The following is a 19,299-nucleotide window of genomic DNA, read 5'->3' on the forward strand; positions in this document are numbered from 1 at the left end:
AGTTTGTAATGAAAAAGCCATTTCTGTTGAGATATTTAAATCAATTTTCCGTAAGGAATTGTCAAGCAAAATCCTGTTGTCATGTGGTTCACTGGATGACCGCATGGTTTAAAATGTCTTATACCATGGCTAATGCTAGAAACACAAAGACAAAAGTATACTTATCTGTTTAAAAAAACCCTCCACAGGTGCAAATTCAATTATTCATTTTCTCTCAGAGGAATGTATTTATTTATCACCACCCAGTAGACATGTTTAAATAGACCACTTTCTCTATGACTTACTTAAGTATCTTGTGCACGGTTGCTATTATTATGGTTTACAAGATTTTCCAGATTAGCTCTACGCAAGTAGGCAGAAATGTAGAAAAAAACCTGCACACAGATTGCTGTATTTGTGGAAGAACCATCTATTCTTGATGGGGTCAGATGTGTTAGACAGCTAAGAGGCCTTTCTCCACTGATGAATTGAAAGGCTCCGTACTCCATGCTTGAATTGGCAGAAAATTATAACAGCACGAAGTTTTCTGTTTCCATTGCTGAATTCTATCCTGCATCTGCGGCATCTTATTAAAATCCTCAGACTTCTTCCAAGGTAATAAATAACAAAGTCTAAGAGATGTTACACTCTTTGAAACTACCCTTGAATAGTGCTTGCTTAAGTAGAGAAGCCTTGCTTTATTGCCAATACAGCTAAAGATTCCTTACTCATTGGCTAAGAGCAAGATGAAAGCAACCACAGAGAAACATGGCAAAGGCATATTTGTACTGTAATGTGTGTGCAGCAGTGGTGGGTTGCTTCTGGTTCACCCCTGTTCAGGCGAACCGATAGTAGTGGCAACAGGAGAGGGGTGAAATCCAGCAGGTTCTGACCTGTTCTGGAGAACCGGTAGCAGAAATTTTGAGTAGTTCGGAGAACCGGTAGTGGAAATTTTGAGTAGTTCGGAGAACAGGTAGTAGAAATTTTGAGTAGTTCAGAGAACCAGCAAATACCACCTCTGGCTGGCCCCAGAATGGGATAGGAATGGAGACTTTGCAATATCCTTCCCCCAAGAGTGGGGTGGAAATGGAGATTTTGCAGTATCCTTCCCCTGCCACACCCACCAAGCCACGCCCACAGAACCGGTAGTAAAAAAATGTGCATTTCACCACTGGATGGGAGGCTCCGCCCACCCACCCGGACATCATCAAATACCTTCTGCGTATGCGCAGAAGCTTCACGCAAGTGAACCGGTAGCAAAGGTAAGTGAAACCCACCACTGGTGTGCAGGTAAGAAAGGCTAAACATTGGTCAGACTGTTACCTGTCTCCTTAAGTTCTGAGAGATGACTGGACTGTCCAAGCTAGTTAACAGTGTTAAAAACAACTTAGCTAGAAGTTTATTTATCAAGCTGTGTGCTTAATACTGACCCTCAGGGTGGATCTGATGACCTGGAGTAGATTGAGTTTTTTTATTGACTATGTTATTACATGCATACTTTTAAGAATGTATCTCATGCTAGTTGGAGCATGTGATAGAGGCTAACCATCAACCCCCTTCATTCCCCCCTACATAATTTCTATGTTGCAGGACAAGAACATTATTCCTGTTCCAATGCAGTTCTTTAGCAAGAACTATAATGCCTATTTTTATATTGAATTGTGTTTTGTATATTATATTGTATTGTGTTGTGTTGTATTGCATTATTTTTTATTTTATATTATTGATTTTATTATTATTTCAGTTTCAAGGCCACCTGACTCTATAATAATTCTGGGTGTCTTGCAGTTAAAAAATTAAACAAACACCAAAGAAAAAAAGAACGCAGCTGGCCACAAGACAACCAAAAGGGCTCAAACATCATGCTAACCCAAAGCCTGAGAGATTAACTAGGTCTTTAATAATTTGCAAAAAAAAAAAATAAATCAAAAGGGTGGGAGCTGTACCCCCCGGTAGATATCATTCCACTGGATCATTCCATGCTATGACAGAGTTAGTATGTTTCTTGGCTCCCACGTGATGACATTGCTTCATTGATGAGACCCAGAGCATGCCCACTCTAGCTGACCTTGCTAGAAGGGCAGAAACATATGATGACAGATGGTCCCTCAAGTAGACAGATCTTATTCCATGAGGAGTGTCCTAGTTGATAACTAGAACCTTAAATTCATCCAGAAGGCTATTGGTAGCAAAGCAGCTGGAACACATACACATCCCTCTTAGTTTCTGCCGAAGCTTTCTGGACCAGTTAGAGCTTCTGAAGAGTTTTTCAAGGGCAGTCCCATGTAGAGCAGTATTCCATTTGAGAGGTGACCAAGGCATGAGTGACTGTCTGAAGATCCTCCCAGCACAGGAATGATGCACCAGATGAACCTTTCAAAAGACCTCCTTGGCCACAGTTGTCATCTGCTCTTTGAGTAGAAGCTGTAAGTCCAACAATTCCAGACTGCACATTAATGGGGAAGTCAACCCCATTAAAGATGAATGCTCCAGAATCAGGGAAGTCCAAAGGAATAGAACTATTCGATTGGAGTCTGGAGTTGACCTCAATCTGATCACCCATGATGACGTCGTGGCGGGTGGGCAAGCTTCCCGCCGGTTTTACTACTGGTTCTATAGAACTGGACCGAACTGGGAGCAACTCACCACTGATCTGAGGTAAAATAGCTTCCAATTTTGTTGCTGCTGAAGATGTAGGAAAGTGGTGGCATTCCATTCAGGGCCTGCTTTTGAATGTCCCATAACAGATGAAACAGAAGAACATTGACACTGACATCCCTTATACTCTGCTGAAGATGTTACCTAGCCTGGTAATGTAATGTTCAGAAACCAACCTACAAGCTTGGAGAGCAAACCTTCACCCTCATCCTACACCTGAGCTACAGATATTCACCACTATTGCAAAACCTTCATCTGATCCAGTCTCACTCTTTCTCTTCAGAAAGAAAACTTTGATGACCTTTTTTTTAGGAAGAACTTTAGGGTGAAGTTTCCTATGTAAAGGCTGTTTTTCAAAGGACTTTCTACCTTTCCTCCTTCAAAACAACATGGAAAGGCATCTTTATTTATAACCAATGTTTTATGGAGGATATTGCTGGGTGGCCAATCCCAAGTAACTTAAGTAGCTGTGGCTTGAAGGACCATATAGTTACCCCTATACACCTTCCACCCTCAGATGAGATAGAAGTCACCAATTCAACATTAGCTCTGTTGAATTAAGGTTGAACTGCTAGTCTGGGCAGCTTCTGTGCATGGAATGGTTTGCTTGTGTTAAAAATGCATCTCATATTTTCCTTCTCCTGATGCAGCAGAATATTTGGGATGAGCCAAGTAAACAGAATTGTGAATTCCTGCAGCATCTCTGTCAAAAGGGCTAGAAATGAAGTCTTTGTCTTCTGCTTTTCCCTTTGTACATTTTAATGCATGTATGTCAGGGGTGAAATGCTACCGGTTCGGGGTGGTTCTCCCAAATCAGTAGTGAAAATGCTACTGGTTTGCCTGAATCGGTAGTAAAAAAATGCTTTAAAAAGTAAAAGAAAGAGGTTGCGACAATCAGCTGTGACAATCAGCTGTGCCACACGATCCTCAGAACTTTTTTTTTTTACTTTTTAAAGCATTTTTTTACTACCTATTGGGGGGAGTCTGTTTTTGCTCCCAGGCGGGTTCCCTGAGGCCTGCTAAGCCAAAATGCGGGATGGAGGGGTGCTGTGAAAGAAGGAAAGAATGAGGTAGGAATGGGAGAAAGAAAGGGAGGGAAAGGAGAAAGAAAAGAAAGAAAGAAAGAAAGAAAGAAAGAAAGAAAGAAAGAAAGAAAGAGGAAGGAAGGAAGGAAGGAAGGAAGGAAGGAAGGAAGGAAGGAAGGAAGGAAGGAAGGAAGGGAAAAGGGAGGGGAAAAGGAGAGGAAGGAAGGACCACAAACCTGGCACTAGATGCAGCTTCAGAGGATATCTTGAAAGAGCACAGCAATCCAGGGCAGGAAGGGACCTGGAGGTCATCTAATCCAACCCCCTGCTCCAGCAGGACATTGTTAAAGTGAGTTTCTGTCTTTTGAACCCTAGTCACACCCCCAGACTACATAGCCATGCCTACCCAGTCACATGACCCCACATCCACCAAGCCACACCCACAGGACAGGTAGGAAAATTTTTTAGATTTCACTACTGATGTATGTGTGTGAATGTGTTATCTCAAAATTCAGCTGCAGAGCCAAGCTGTCTGCTGCTCAATATAAAGTGTGAAATCTGCAGGGGGTGTTTGAATGTGAGTGTGCTTGTGTGTGTGAAGAAGGGAGGAGGCACCCTAGACTTTTAATGATGTTTTGAGGATATGCCAGGAAAGTAAATCTTCAGCAAGTGATAAAGAAAGGCAGTTGGAAACTTGTTTATCATCTCTAAGGACTGCAATGAGATAAGTCTAAACCTCATTTCAAAACCATCACCAGGTGGTCTTTCTTCTCAGTGGTTGTTTGGGCTGAAGGAATACATGGAAGAACAGAGATGTTTATGGGGAGGTTGGATGTTCCTTCTTTCACATCTGGATCCCTCTCTCCCCATCTTTTCATCTGCTTTAGATCTTAGATTCTGATGTTTGAATAGTTACATTTGAACTTCTTACCCTGCCTCTCCCCTGCTTGCATCATAGCAGCATGTTATAAATGAGAATAGCAGGCACTGCAAATTAGTAGACTTTGGCCAATATTAGGACTTGTGGAGCAGGTAGCAGCCATGACTTGGGTGTCCTCTGCACAGATTTAACTTATGTATGAATTGTGCCCATTCCTGGACCAGAAGGCCTTGCCCACAGTCCCTTACTACAGTATCTGGGGTTGCCCTTGGACACCATCTGTAAATTACAACTAATCCAAATGCAGCAATGTGTAATGGCTCTTCTGGGTGCCAGCTCAGATGATGAGGAAGAGACGGCTCCAGGGGCATCCAACAGGGACTATGGGGAGCAGCAGACGGATGTGGAAGGCTCTGGCAGCTTGGATGATGTAGGTGAGGCTATCTCAGGAATGTTGAGGAAATATAGGAGAGAATAGACAGATGAACAGCTGGCCGGAGATGAGGTGTAGTTGCAGCTGGCCAGCGAAAAAGAGTTGCCGCCCCTGCCCAATCCAAAGTCATACAGAGCTGAATGAAGGTACGACCAACAGAGGTTGGTGAGGCTATTCACCTGGAGGCAACCTCACCCCTAATGAGGTGCACCAGTAGGCACCTATTTACTTTGTTGTTTGGAGCCTGGTGTTGTCAGAGACAACCATTCATAATCCGTCCAGCTGCTTCATTGTGTCTTTAATGCCAAGTGCCTGCATTGTGGCCTGGACCCTGCTAGAGTTGTGTGGCTTTCATTATGCCTTCAACCCAGGGAAACTGTGTTTGCCTTGGCTGAGCCTTGAATCCTGAGCATTCTGGGCAGGGGTGGGTTCTACTTACCTTTACTACCAGTTCGCAACAGGAGCGTGCGTGCTTCTGCGTATGCGCAGATTGTCAATTATGATGTCCGGGCAGGTGGGCAGAGCCTCCTGCCGCTTTTACTACCAGTTCTAAAGAACCGGACAGAGCCGGGAGCAACTCACCACTGATCGTGGGGCTATAATCCTGTTGGATGCCATTCCCATGCCTTAGGTGCAAAAGAGACTGTGACTGGATTTGTCCCCCACCCCTTGCCTGTGTTACATCCCAACCATCTGATACAGATTTCAAAAGATTGCTTGCTTGGGACCTGGGAAATGATTGTGGGGTTGGTTGTGTGAAATAAATAACTTACTCCCCTTGCTTTTTTTCTTCAAAAGGCAACTAGACTGTTTTTTTCCCTTGAGGAGGAAGAAGAAAACAGTCCACTTCTAGCAAAATCTATGAAATAAACTGGTACTTCCACTAGGGAAGGCTAGGGAAGTATTGATTTGAATGTCAGTGCGTAGATATGGGAAGTACATACTGCACAAGTGGGCATCTGAAAGAGCAGAATGATGTGGATCTAAATTTCCCCTTTGCTTTAGTCTTCCATAGGAATTATATGTAGCAAATATAGCAAAAAATGTAGCAAAAAAACAGGAAAGTTTGCCAGATGATTCATTTTTTAATCAATAGGAAGCACTGAAAATAATTAGAAGTGCCCTGGGAACTCCACTTCATGTCCCAGCCTACAGAGACTCTTGAGAGCTCTGGTTTGCCTGAAAGCTTCTCTCTCTCTCTCTCTCTCTCTCTCTCTCTCTCTCTCTCTCTCTCTCTCTCTCTCTCTCCCTCCCTCCCTCCCTCCCTCCCTCCCTTCCTCTCCCTTTCCCTCTCCCCCTCCCCTCCCCCTTTCTCGATCTCTCTCTCTCTCTCTCTCTCTATCTATCTATCTATCTATCTATCTATCTATCTATCTATCTATCTATCTCTTTATCTCTCTTTCTCTCTCTCTCTCTCTATCTATCTATCTCTATCTATCCCTCTCTCTCTCTCTCTCTCTCTATCTATCTATCTATCCGTCTCTCTATTTCTTTATCTCTCTCTCTCTCTCTCTCTCTCTCTCTCTCTCTCTCTCGAGAGAGAGAGAGAGAGAGAGAGAGAGAGAGAGAGGTCTATATAGACAGCCCCCTCCAATTTACTTTAGTTTAAATAGAATCTTCAGATGTCAAAGTGCTGATAAGAGAAAGGCAAATATATCCAATTAAAAAAATAGAACAGTTCAAAGAAAACAAAAACTGCTTGGAAAAAGCTAGGCAGCAGAAGGATGGGAGGTAAGCAAGTTCTCTCATGAAAATCACCTTTCTGCTCATTTACACACACTCTGAATTTAGCTGGTGTAAACAGACTGTCAAATGCCGGAGCGAGGGGCCTTTGTCTACATGTTTGTATGTGTATTACATTGTTTTGCCATCTCCTGTCAAGATGATGTCATGTTGTGTTTTGATGTAACATGAAGCCCCAGCTTAAATATGAAGAGAGACATGGAAATGAGGTAGAGAAGCATGTTCCAGGCACCTCCCTAATTGGAAACAGCCTCCTTTAAAATGTGTCTCCAAGTAATAACACTGGAGCAGGCTGCACTTTCATTCCTCCTTAGACACATAAGCTTCCTGTTTTCCGCAGGAGATGAGTTGCAGTAAGATGGCTTTCAAATTCTCGGCAGTGTAGCATTTATGTCGAGTCTGAACACCAAGCTGTGCCTTCCCTTCTAAGCCGCTTATGATCTCTTCATAATAGAGTCTCTGGAATGAGAGGCAGACGATGAGATCTCACCATCTAAGTGCCAGGTGGGTAAGCAACGTGCACATCTTTTCTGTCCCTCACTTGTCATAGCTTCAGTATTACTGGCAGTATGAAAATAGGTTTTCTGTTGACCTGGAAGCACAGAATTTCATGATCAGGAAAACATATCAGAAAACGAGGACCTAGCGAAATAGGAGACGCTCTGTGTGTGCTGCACGAACACCTGACCTTTCGTGGACTCTTACGTCCCTGCTTTCATTTATTTGTACAATAAAACGCAGCAGATGTAGAATTAATCTGCTGCTTTGTTTATTGGGCCTGCAATACTCTCCCCACACTGCTTTGTGATGAGCTCATTTGGCGTCAGAGCTATAGATGACTTTGCTGCTGAGTTTGCTGGAAAAAAAACCCTATCTGTACGGCCAGCTACTCTAAGGCCTTCCTTTCTTTGTTCTTGCCCAACCCCGTACTGTATGAACTAAATTAGGGAAATGCAAGCCAGCACATAGAATTACTGGATCAAAAAAGGAGGCCATACTTGATTTTTGTAACTGTTACATAATTCTACAGGTAGCCCTTTTAAAAGGTCGGGTTTTTTACAGCGATAGAGAGCACTAGAAGCTTTCATTTTAACTCTATCTATTGGCCAAACAATACAGAGAATCAATGTGCCACCTGACAGTAATCATAAAAATATTATCAGTCTGCCATGCTTTTTATTATTAATGCATATTTTTAACAGTCTGTTGGGTTAAAGATTTGTTCATTGATGTGTTTTTAGTGATGCATAAAGGCCACGGTTTAATTTGAGCAAAGACCCATGCTGATGCAGCCTCATTTCAGTTTTACAATAGGATATTTTGTAAAATAATTTCTAAAACATTACAATACAGAACACTCTTTCCCTTCCATTCCCTATTCTTTCCTAGCAACTGTCCTCATCAATGTAGCTTAATACATTTTGCCTGTCTCGATTCCCCAGAAGGATACCTTGATGGAAACAAAAGGAGTAGCGAAATGTTAATCTAATCAGCTTCTTTTTATTATTATTATTATTAAGTTGAGACAGGTATGTAAAGAACACACTGTCTCTTCCTGATTTTCCTACCTTGACAAGGCAATTCTTATGACTACTTGGCAGCATATTTGACTAACTCTATTTATGGTGCTTTACAGAATAAAAACATGGTGCAATCTTTTTTCCCATTTGCTGCAAGCCAAGTCTGTGCTAAAAAAAAAAAAAGAGGAAATTTGTACTATGATGTCATGATCCCAAGCATTCCCCCTTATATGCTTGAATCCAATGTTGCAACACAAATCCCAAAGGGATGGACTTTGCATCATGACACATTTCATTTACGTTCACCAAAATACAGCTGTAAGGGATGCGGTGGCTCAGTGGCTAAGATGATGAGCTTGTCAATTGAAAAGTCGGCAGTTCAACAGTTCGAATCCCTAGTGCTGTGTAACGGGGTGAGCTCCCATTACTTGTCCCAGCTTCTGCCAACCTAGCAGTTCGAAAGCACGTAAAAAATGCAAGTAGAAAAATAGGGACCACCTTTGGTGGGAAGGTAACAACGTTCTGTGCGCCTTTGGCGTTTAGTCATACTGTCAACTTGCAAAGCTTTCAAGTTGCCATTAGCAGGAGGGAGGGAGAACTGATAGAGCTGATTGATTGCCCTAACTGAAGTTACATTCCATACATGCTTCCTAACTGCAATCAGAAGGAGGGTGTTGGATTTCACAGCCGGCCAAAGTGGTTAATTGGAGAATGTGATTTATGACATGGCCTGGGAGGAGGGGAGAGACAGGATCATAGGGGAACATAAATCTATATGGGATTAGTTCTAACTGCCTCCGAATATTGCCGAAATGGTGCTCCTAATAAATGACTGTATTTCTTTTGAAGTTTGGCTCATGGCTCATTAATTAATTAGGGCATCTTTCGGAAACTTCACACATACTGGCCACATGGCCACAGGGACATCTTTGGACAGCACTGACTCTTCGGCTTTGAAACAGAGATGAGCACTGCCCCCTAGAGTCGGGAACGACTAGCACATACTGTATGTGCGAGGGGAACCTTTACCTTTTAAATATAGTTGTAGGTACTTTGCAGACCATGTTCTTAGGAAAAGATATAGCTGCTTTAAAGAGTTGCAGAATGCAATGATGGTGCTTTTGTGCTCCCCAGAGAAACTTTATGAAATCAAATCTGAAATGCTGGGTAGCCTTATTATTTAAGACTGCTACAGTATTTATTTACTAATCAAATTGTACAGGTTGCCCATCTCACACACAAAAATAATAATAATTCTGGGCAGCATACCACAGTTAATTTAAAAAAAAAAACTCCAATAAATATATAACATGCTTATATTACAAACTATAAAAAGAACAAGAACAAACCGGGATGATGTTAGCTACAATAAGAGAACCATTGCAAGATCTCTCTGGTACTATGTTATCCCAGGCTTATTAGCATAGCCAAGCTTTTGAGGGACTTGCAGAATGTTAAGAGGGATGGAGCTAATGTCAGTTCTGAGGGGAGAAGATTCTTCACCAAGGCAGACCAACATCCTATGTCCCACCAAGTGTAATTCCTTGATAGGGACCCAAGCATACTTTCTCTTCCAGATCTAGTGGGATGGGCAGATATAATCAGGAAGAGGTGGTCCCTCAGGTAATCCAACCTTGCTTTAAAGGTTAATACCAGCACTTTGAATTGGACCAAGAAGCAGACTTGCAACCAATGCAGTCCACAGAGCAAAGGTATAACATGCAGTTCTAGGGGCATACATAACTGTGAGTGGTAGTGCATTTTGCACTAGCTGAAGCTTCCAGATACTCTGCAAGGGCAGCCCTATGTAGAGCACATTACAGAAGTTCAATTGGGAGGTGAGTGACAGTGAGCAGAGCTCCCCCAATCCAGGAATGAACAGGAAGCTATGAAAAGTGCTTCCTAGCCATGACCATCCCCTGCTCTTTGAGCAGGAATCTTGCGTCCAAGAGGACCCTGAGATTGTGCACTGTCATCCCATCTAACACCAATAATGGATAATCCTAGAACCGGAAGACCCCTTACTTTTCCAGAAATACAAATCCTAGAAGGCTAATTCAGCAGGAACTACTATCCGTCTTAATTTTGTATTGCTGATAAATAGACGGATACTAACGAATTGCAGTCCTCCCTAAAGTCCTTATCTGCAGTGGCCTAATTGAGCTGATTAAAGACTCCCTAATAATTCAAGACAGAGAGCAGAGACCCCCTTTCTTTCAGTCATCTCTTGTCAGCAGAATTTGTTGAAAATGGGATTCTGTTTTCATAGATGCATAGAAATCTGCACCCATGAGGAAACCCAGGTTTTTTTTGTTTTTATTTTTTGCCAGAATGATTGCAATTGGCAGCCACAGTATCCATGGCAATAGGATTACCAAGAGATGCTTGGGAGGCTGTCTCCAGCTTTTAGCTGACAAATAAAAACAAGAGATAGGAAATGCAGCAGGGGCAGGCATTACTCTAAATGCTGAAAAGGATGAAAAAAAAAAAAAACCCCAGATGGCAAATAGCTAGATGACTTCCTATTACTTATTACATCATTGGCTCTTCTTTTGTCCAAGCATCTACAAAGGACGTAATTTCTGTTGCTATTGAACATCCTAGTGAAATGTGTTAGACCAAGTAGGCACACTTTGCTAAAATAAAAGATGGAGGAGAAATTCACTGGCTTTATATTTTCATAGGAACATTTTCAATTTGCAGCAGCTGAATTTGTATGGCATCCTGAATGCAGCCGTATTCCAATATCAGCATTTTCCAAGTCGTCTGACGTACAGTACAAATTTTTTAAAAAGCAAGGAAGCACATATAAACATACTGTATACGCACAGAGGAATTTGAATATGAACAGACAATGCAAACAGATTTCCATTGTTTTTTTTAAAACAACGCAGCAGGCTGCAGAAATGGGATGGAATTAATTGTAAAAAAAAAACCACACAAGTAAAGAACAGAATCCACTTAACAGATTAGCAGAGTTCCCTCCTCCCTCAAGCAGGAGACCCTACACCATTTCTGACAGATGGCAATCCAGTCTCTTCTTGAAAGCTTCCAGTGATGATGCTCCCACAACTTCTAAAGGCAAGTTGTTTCACGGGTTGATTGGTCTCACGGTCAGAAAATTTCTCCTTATTTCCAGGTTGAATCTCTCCTTGTTCTGTTTCCATCCATTATTTCTTGTCTGACCTTCAGGTGCTTTAGAAAATAGGTCTTTGAGTAGGTCATCTAATTGTAATGGCAGCTTTATAGAAGAAGCAGAATGGGATTCTTATGAGTGACTAAACTTGCTTCTGCTATGTAGGCACCACTTTGTAGAAATCACTGGCTGTTCTTTAAGCAACGTAATATCACTGTTTAGATGGTGGATTAATTAAATGAATAGACTGGCACTAGGATCTCTGCCACCTCCAGCTGAGATCTCTGCTGCAGTGGGAGCAGCAGAGTTACATACTTTGTCACGGAGGAAAACATTTGGGGTTGTAGCTACCATCGCCTGCTCCCTTGCTCATTCCCTAAACTCCATTTTTATGCTGTTCACCTTTCATCGATACTAGCCTTACTTAGCACCTTGGTCTGGCTCCAAGACGAGAGAAATCTGACCCCTATCATTTCATTCTCATTCAACTTCCGACAGGAAGCTGTTATGTTGGCAACCGATTCAGTGCAATATTGCTAGACTACGCACACTTTATTTGTCTTTCCCCATTTTACACAAGGGCAGAATAGCACAACTGTGAAATGATCAGAAGGGAGAGAGATTTGAAGTGAAAGTGCCCTCTCCCAAGAAGCACTGCTGTAAACTCAGCTCCTTTCATGAGTCCTTTATTTTATTTTTAAAAAATGCAAATTAAAAAGGATAAAAAAGATCAATATGTAAATGAGATGGAAATTGGATCTTCCTTTAATCTATTATTCACCTCCAGAATGGGATGTCCCTATTGAGGCCTCAAGCCAGTTAGCAGAGCCAGATTTTCAGGTCCTCTTGAAAGGCCAAGAAGTTGGGGATGAATCTCTCCTTGAGGAGCACAAAGTTCCAGAGTGTAGGAGCTATGGCAAGGCTCTTCTCCTGGACCCTGCCAGTCGCAATGCTTTGGCTGACGGTATTTGCAGCATGGCCTTTCTGCTGGAGGGAATGGGGTGGACTAATCCCAATTGGGCCTTAATCAGTGGTGGGATTCAAAATTTTTTACTACTGGTTCTGTGGGTGTGGCTTGGTGGGCGTGGCATGGCTTGGTGAGCATGGCAGGGGAAGGATACTGTAAAATCTCCATTCCCTCCCCATTCCAGGAGAAGGATACTGCAAAATCCCCATTTCCTCTGGATCAGGTGGGACTCGGGAGGCAGAGAATAGATGGGGGCAGGGCCAGTCAGAGGTGTTATTTACCGGTTCTCCGAACTACTCAAACTTTCTGCTACTGGTTCTCCAGAACTGGTCAGAACCTGCTGAATACCACCTCTGGCCTTAATGGATGCAATAGATAGAGATAGAACAACATACAAAGCCATCTAGAGCAGGGGTCCCCAACTTGTGGGTGTAGCACACTACTGGGAAATGGCCTATTTGCAACTGGGCTGCTTGAGCGATGGGCCGGTGTGTGCACTCATTGATCAACTCGCACAAGAGGTGGCCACCGGCACTTGCAGCCCCACTTGTGCAAGTGGTAGGCACCCACTGCTCACACAAATGAAGCTGCACCTGCCCCTCACAGAAAACTATCCCCTATTCCCCCACTCCTCTGCCACACTGGGTCACCAACCCAGAAAGGTTGGAGAATGCTGATCTAGAGAAGACATAAAGCCCTCAAGTCCATCTCCCTCTGACCTTCCTTTTCTGCTGTGATGCTATTATCAGTGGATTTTTTCCCCAGCTGTTTTTGGTGTGCAGAAAAAGAAAGTTACTGATAGAGGAGAATATTTGTAGCTCAGAGTTGAACTGTGGGGTGCTTGGTGTGTTCTGAGCTTGGTTGTTTTCTTGCAGTTTCATCACCCAAAGTAGGTAACATCATCAGTGCACAAAAGAAGGCAAGTAGATTCAAGGGATTAAACCAGGCAACCTGGGTAGCCAGGAAAGAATCAGTAGTGATTCAGAGGAAATGCAATAAAGCAACACAGAGACCAGCAATAGAAGCAGAAAATTCCAGGCTTTATTTTCTGCTGACTAAAAATGGGTAAATAATACAACTCCACTAATACTGGGGAAAAGCTCTGAGACAAAACCAAATTTCATTAAAAGTTTTGGGAAATCTAAAAGTTAGGAAGACAAGGAGAGTTTAAAGTGCCTCAGTCCAACTCTTACTGTGCCCTGCCTTTCAATATGATAAAAAAATATTTTCCTACCCTGTTTTCCAAAAATAAGACCCAACCAGAAAATAATTCCTAGCATGATTTTTCAGGATGCTTGTAATATAAGCCTTACCCCCCAAATAAGCCCCAGTTAAGATTGTAAGCTAGGTGGATGCATTTAGTACCGTATTTCCCAAAACAAATAAGACCTAACCCAAGGGTCTGCAACCTTAAACACTCAAAGAGCCATTTGGAATGTTTCCCACAGAAAAGAAAACACCAGGAGCCACAAAACCCTTCCCGTGCCTGACTATTTCTTGAGCGGCCACAAAATTAGCATATGTAGTTGAACTAAACATTCTGCTTTCTTCTGAAACTTTCCTTTTCTTGGATTTATCCATGGTTGGCCTACTGGGGGTTGAAAAGCTCAATAAATCATGTGCCAGCAGTTGTGATGCATATTTTGAGTGACAGGGAGCTTCAGTAGAGGGGTGAAAGAGCCACATGTGGCTCCAGAGCCGCAGGTTGCTGACCCCTGACCTAACCAGAAAATAAGCCCTAATGCGTCTTTTGGAACAAAAATTAATATAAGACCCTGTCTTATTTTCGGGGAAACATGGTATATGTCTGATGGACATCTGACCAGCTGTCTGTTGTTAAACCAGTCAAAAGGTTCATATTAATTGAAACCATGAAATGTGTGCCACTGTATTGTAAATTCCAGCCTCTGCTCTTCCAGCCATGAATGAGCCAAGAATTCAAGTGCATTTGACTCTTTGGATGGTTTGATGCAGTGGTGGGTTGCTACTGGTTCTTCCAGGTTCTTGAGAACCAGTAGTGGAAATTTTGAGTAGTTGAGGAGAACTGGTAAATACCACCTCTGCTTGGCCCCGCCCCCAATCTATTCGCTGCTTCCCAAGTCCCAGCTGATCGGCTAGAAGGAAAAAATCAGGGCTCACTTGACAAAGAAGAGAAAAAAAACCAAGACACCTTAGCTTTAAATTGAGAAGCCGAGAAGCCTCCCAAATGATTGTCTAGAACCGATCTGCTCCTTGTAAACCACTCGGTGGTGGTAGATTGGCAATTGAGGCCAAGCTGCCTGAAAGCATTTTCCATTTTGACAGAGCGGCAAAAAACTGTTTAAACTCTTGCCATGGTGCTTCAAAGGGCCGCCCTACAGCTGATCAGCGGTAAAAGTGTGGTGGTAGACCAGTGCACTCCAAAAACAAATGGGTAGACCGGAACGCTCCAAAAACAAATGGGAAGACCGGTACGGATCTGCAAACAGTTAAAAGCCTGGTAGATCAGTACCTCTGCTAAATCCTAAAGAATTGTTTGTCACATGACCATCAAACCATGCCCACAAAATAAGCCACATCCACAGAACCGGTAGTAAAAAATTTTAGAACCCACCTCTGGTTTGATGTACATAAAAAAGAAGGGGGAAACAGGATGGGAATTTGCATAACATTTATATATAGATACAAAACTAGGGGAGGATCAATTTTTTTAATAAAAATAGAATACATTTCTCAGAAAGGAGCCCACTGTGACCAAGTCCTCTGTTATTCAGCCTCTGCTAACTGTTAATAGCCAACTTCAAGATCCCTGCTTTTTGTTTCTTCAGTCTTGATTATGAAATGAGGTTTGAAATAAGTAGCTATGAAAATAGAAGATATTTTCAAATTGAGGACTGCCCTCTATAAAGCTTGACTTTAAATTCAGCCATCTATAAATCTAAAATAAAAAAATAAAAAAATGAATTTAGGTGAAATTCTACTTTTTTTTTAATCTCAAAGCCTGCCTTCCATGCAGAGGGCAAATCAATCAGAGGGGTGGTTGTTTAATTTCAAATCTATCTAATGCAGGGGTCCTCAAACTATTGCCCGAGGGCCAGATACGGCCCACCAAAGCCATTAATTTGGCCTGTGCAGGACCATGAGGCTGCCCCGCCCACATCACCCCACCTACCTGCTGGCCCCCACCTGCCTTCTGGAGGCCAAAAATGGGCCCGTTTTGGGAAGCAGAGTGGTACTGGAGTGGTACTGTTATCCTCCCCAGCCTCTCTCCAGAGAAAGAGGGAGGGAGGGAGGGAGACACACACACAGGGGGGAGGGAGGGAGACACACAAACACACACACATACACAAACAGAAGTCCCTCACCTGCCCCCAAGGCAGCCACATCCCTTCACTAACCTGCTTTCCACCCCCAGGAGCATAACAAATTAAAGTTTAATTTGTGTGTATTGTTTAAGGGACTGGGAAATTGGCCATGCCCATCCAGTCACATGACCACCTAGCCACACCCACCCAGCCGGTCCGGGCCGCCCCAACAGTCTGAGGGACCTGAATTGGCCCCCTGTTTAAAAAGTTTGAGGACGCCTGATTGTCAGGCTTTGAGGTCGTCTCAAATAAATTGCATTTCAAACAAAGTCTTTAATGAAAACTCCCATTTATTAAGCACGACATTCTAATTCCAACTCCATCACAGCCAACACTGACTTCCAGACCCAAAACCCTCCCTTTCCGTTCCCCATTCCCCTGCACTCATTGGCCATCTTTCAAGTCACTCTACCCCTAATCTACTACTCCAGCTCAAAGGAATTTCCCCCCTCCCATCCCATCTTCTAGGGGATATTATCTCCAGGGAAAATAAGTAGGTGAAAAGTCAAATGTCCCTTTCCAGACGCCTCCGCTTCTCTTTCTTATGTCAGCACTAGAGTAAATGCAGCTTGAAGTGCTGACACTGATCTAATGTAATGGGCAGTTTGGCTTTCTTCCAAATGTTGCCTTTTAGTTGTTGCCTACTCTCCCTGCTTATATCACAACAGTAAGCATTCATAACACAGTTTTATTTTGAACAACTCCAGATGGCAACTTTCTGTGCTCACTCTCTTTTTCTTTCAGTGACATACTTGATTTCTCATTCATCTCATTCATCTCAAAAGATATTCAGGTGTTCTTGGCAATTTTCCCCCCAAAAATTCTCTTTCTTAATATGACTGAGTAAACATAACCAAGATCATGTTTTTCCTTGAGTTTATATTGGATTTCAGAGAAGAATATTGAGGAACATTTAGAATTACCTCCTGAAGAAAGAAGGGGAGTTTAACTATCCAGAATGCAACAGATGTTATAGTCAATGGCCTAAGAGTGAGTCATTTTTAGGCTTAAAACTCTAAAAGAATGGTGGAAAATAGATTTGAAGAGATCAGCATCCACAATATTCTTCCACCAGTCTCAAATATATGTTTCTAAATACTGTTGCTTTTGCCCTTGGGCCACCATTAGAATATCCCAAAGGTGCTTTTTTTCCCAAGAGGCAACTGAACTTTCTGATTTTTCTTTGAAGACTTTTTGCTTCTCATCCAAGAAGCTTCTTCAAAGAAAAACCAGAAAGTCCAGTTGCCTCTTGAAAAAAAGCACCTTTGGGACAACCATGAATCTCCACAGACACCATTGGAATATTTAACTTTTCTCCATAGAGTAGCTGTTTCTATGAACATTTAACTTTTTATTTTGTGCATGGCTTAGATTCATGATTAGTATCATTTATTTTGTTTTGTGGTATCTGTGTATCGTGTGTACATGAGAGAGAGAGAGAGAGAGATGGAGAGGAGAGAGAGAGAGAGAGAGACGGAGAGGAGAGAGAGAGAGAGAGGCTGCACTGGAGCATAATTAATGTCATCCAATCTGATTATCATTGGGCTGATTTTATGTGGCAAGTGGTCCATATCACCCACCTGTCTTCACTCTTCCGTATGATCACCTTTGAACAGCTCCTTGCTGCAATGGCACAATGAGTTCAGGCAAGCCTGCAGAGCTGCTGGCTGCACTTTTTGGGAAGTCTTTCAAGCATCACAAAAAAGGAGGACAAAAACATATTGCCAGAATGCGCTCATAAAAATAATTGGATATGGTTAGACACACACACACACACACACACACACACACACACACACACACACACACAGAAAAAAAAGCCAAGGAAACTTTTGTAGGATGTAATAATGCTATTAAATTCAAGTAAAGAGATGTTGTTTCAAGCCTTTTGTTTTCCAGACTAGAAACTGAGGGAGGGGATCCAGGAGAAGCCTCGATTTATGCTAAATGCTATATTTTATGGAGCTGAAAGAATTTCCTGGCAGATACTCCTTTCCAAAATCAGAGTTGTTTTTTTAAAAAAATTAATTGATTTTTTATTTTTTATTTTATTTTATTTCCAATTTATATACCGCCCTTCTCCCTGAGGACTCAGGGCGGTGTACAGCCAGAATTAAGAACATGAAATACAAATATTAAAAAACAATTAAAATATATATAAATTTGGCCCAAAAATTAAAAATCACAAACCAATTAAAACATTTAAAAATTTCTTCTTAAGACAGCCCGGCTTGCTGGAAAAAGTGGGTTTTAAGGGCACGGCGGAAGGCACTAAGGTCTTGGATTCTCCTTATCTCTGGGGACAACTGATTCCAGAGGGTAGGTGCCCCCACAGAGAAGGCTCTCCCCCTGGGGGTCACCAGCCTACATTGTTTGGCTGATGGCACCCTGAGGAGGCTTTCTCTGTGGGAGCGCACGGGTCAATGGGAGGTCGTCGGTAGTAATATTAATTCTTCTTGGAAATCTGAACAAGTTTTGGTGGGTATACAAGGACTTTTTTAATGCTAAGGTCCACTACTCAAGGCTTCTGCATCAGAAAGACATTTTTTGTATAGGTCTGTTAAAAGTTTACTACATTTCCATACACCATCAAAGAGCTCAGAGTGGCATACTATATATAAAGCTTTCATAACTTCCTCACAACAATCCTGAGAAAAACGCTTGGCTAATGTCACCATGTGCCTAATAGAGGATTTGAACCTACTTTAGGACTCTAACCCCTCTTCTTTCCTTTTAGATATGCATTATTATAACATGAACTTCATATTTGCATTATTTTTCCAGATTCAGTTCACCGGTATAGTGCAGCTTCAAGGTTACAAAAACATGAATGATAATCCCTGGAGCTACATTAAAAAAAAAAAAAAGTATTCTCCAATGAGTTGCAATTTTGGCACAGAATAGTTTTCCATCACAATCTGTACTCTCCTAATGCATGGTTTTTTTTTCTTGTTTTACAGTGTACTGAAACTATTCCTGCGAACATCTGTGAACTGTTGAGGTCTATGGGGCTGAAAGACCAGTCAGCCTCAAAATAGAATTAGACACTGAGATAAATTACTTTACAGCAACTGCTCCATCTGGTGAAGAAAAGGAGGAGGAGGAGGAGGAGGAGGAGGAGGAGGAGGAGGAGGAGGAGGAGGAGGAGGAGGAGGAGGAGGAGGAGGAGGTGGAGGAGGAGGAGGAGAACGGGGAGGGGAGGGGAGTGGGAAAGGCTTATAAATCTTGAATTTTGAGTATATTTCTCTATGCACCAAGATCAAGATGAAGTGCTGTTCTCTTTGTGTAAACTAGCTAAAAGTACTATCAGGATATTTCATTTACCTAAAAAGTATGAGCTTTTTTAAAAAAATTAAACTCTAAGGGCCCAAATATGAACTGTTAATTATTCCAAAATAAACATTGGGGTTTGGAAGGAGAGATCTAAAATATTTTATTTATTTTTTTTATTTTATTTTGAATTTGTATACCGCCCTTCTCCCTGAGGACTCAGGGCGGTGAACAGCCAAGTAAAAACATCAAATACAAATATTAAAATACAGTTAAAATATACATATATAAATTTGGCCCCATTGATTAAAAACAATAAACAAAACACTTAAAAACACTTAAAA

The 19,299-nt window shown here is 42.1% G+C and overlaps 1 long non-coding RNA gene across 1 annotated transcript in view; it reads right to left on the reverse strand.

Annotated features, from left to right (window-relative positions):
* Positions 1 to 6,342: 6,342 nt before the first annotated feature.
* LOC148115456 (uncharacterized) overlaps positions 6,343 to 19,299 on the reverse strand; it is a 68,118-nt gene continuing 55,161 nt past the window's right edge. Inside the window, exon 3 of the long non-coding RNA XR_015732549.1 lies at positions 6,343 to 7,310. This is a non-coding gene — a long non-coding RNA (uncharacterized LOC148115456). The remainder of the gene's footprint in view (positions 7,311 to 19,299) is intronic.

The sequence above is a fragment of the Pantherophis guttatus genome, chromosome 2 (assembly GCF_059756535.1).
Source record: "Pantherophis guttatus breed Tessera chromosome 2, ASM5975653v1, whole genome shotgun sequence".
NCBI lineage: Eukaryota > Metazoa > Chordata > Lepidosauria > Squamata > Colubridae > Pantherophis > Pantherophis guttatus.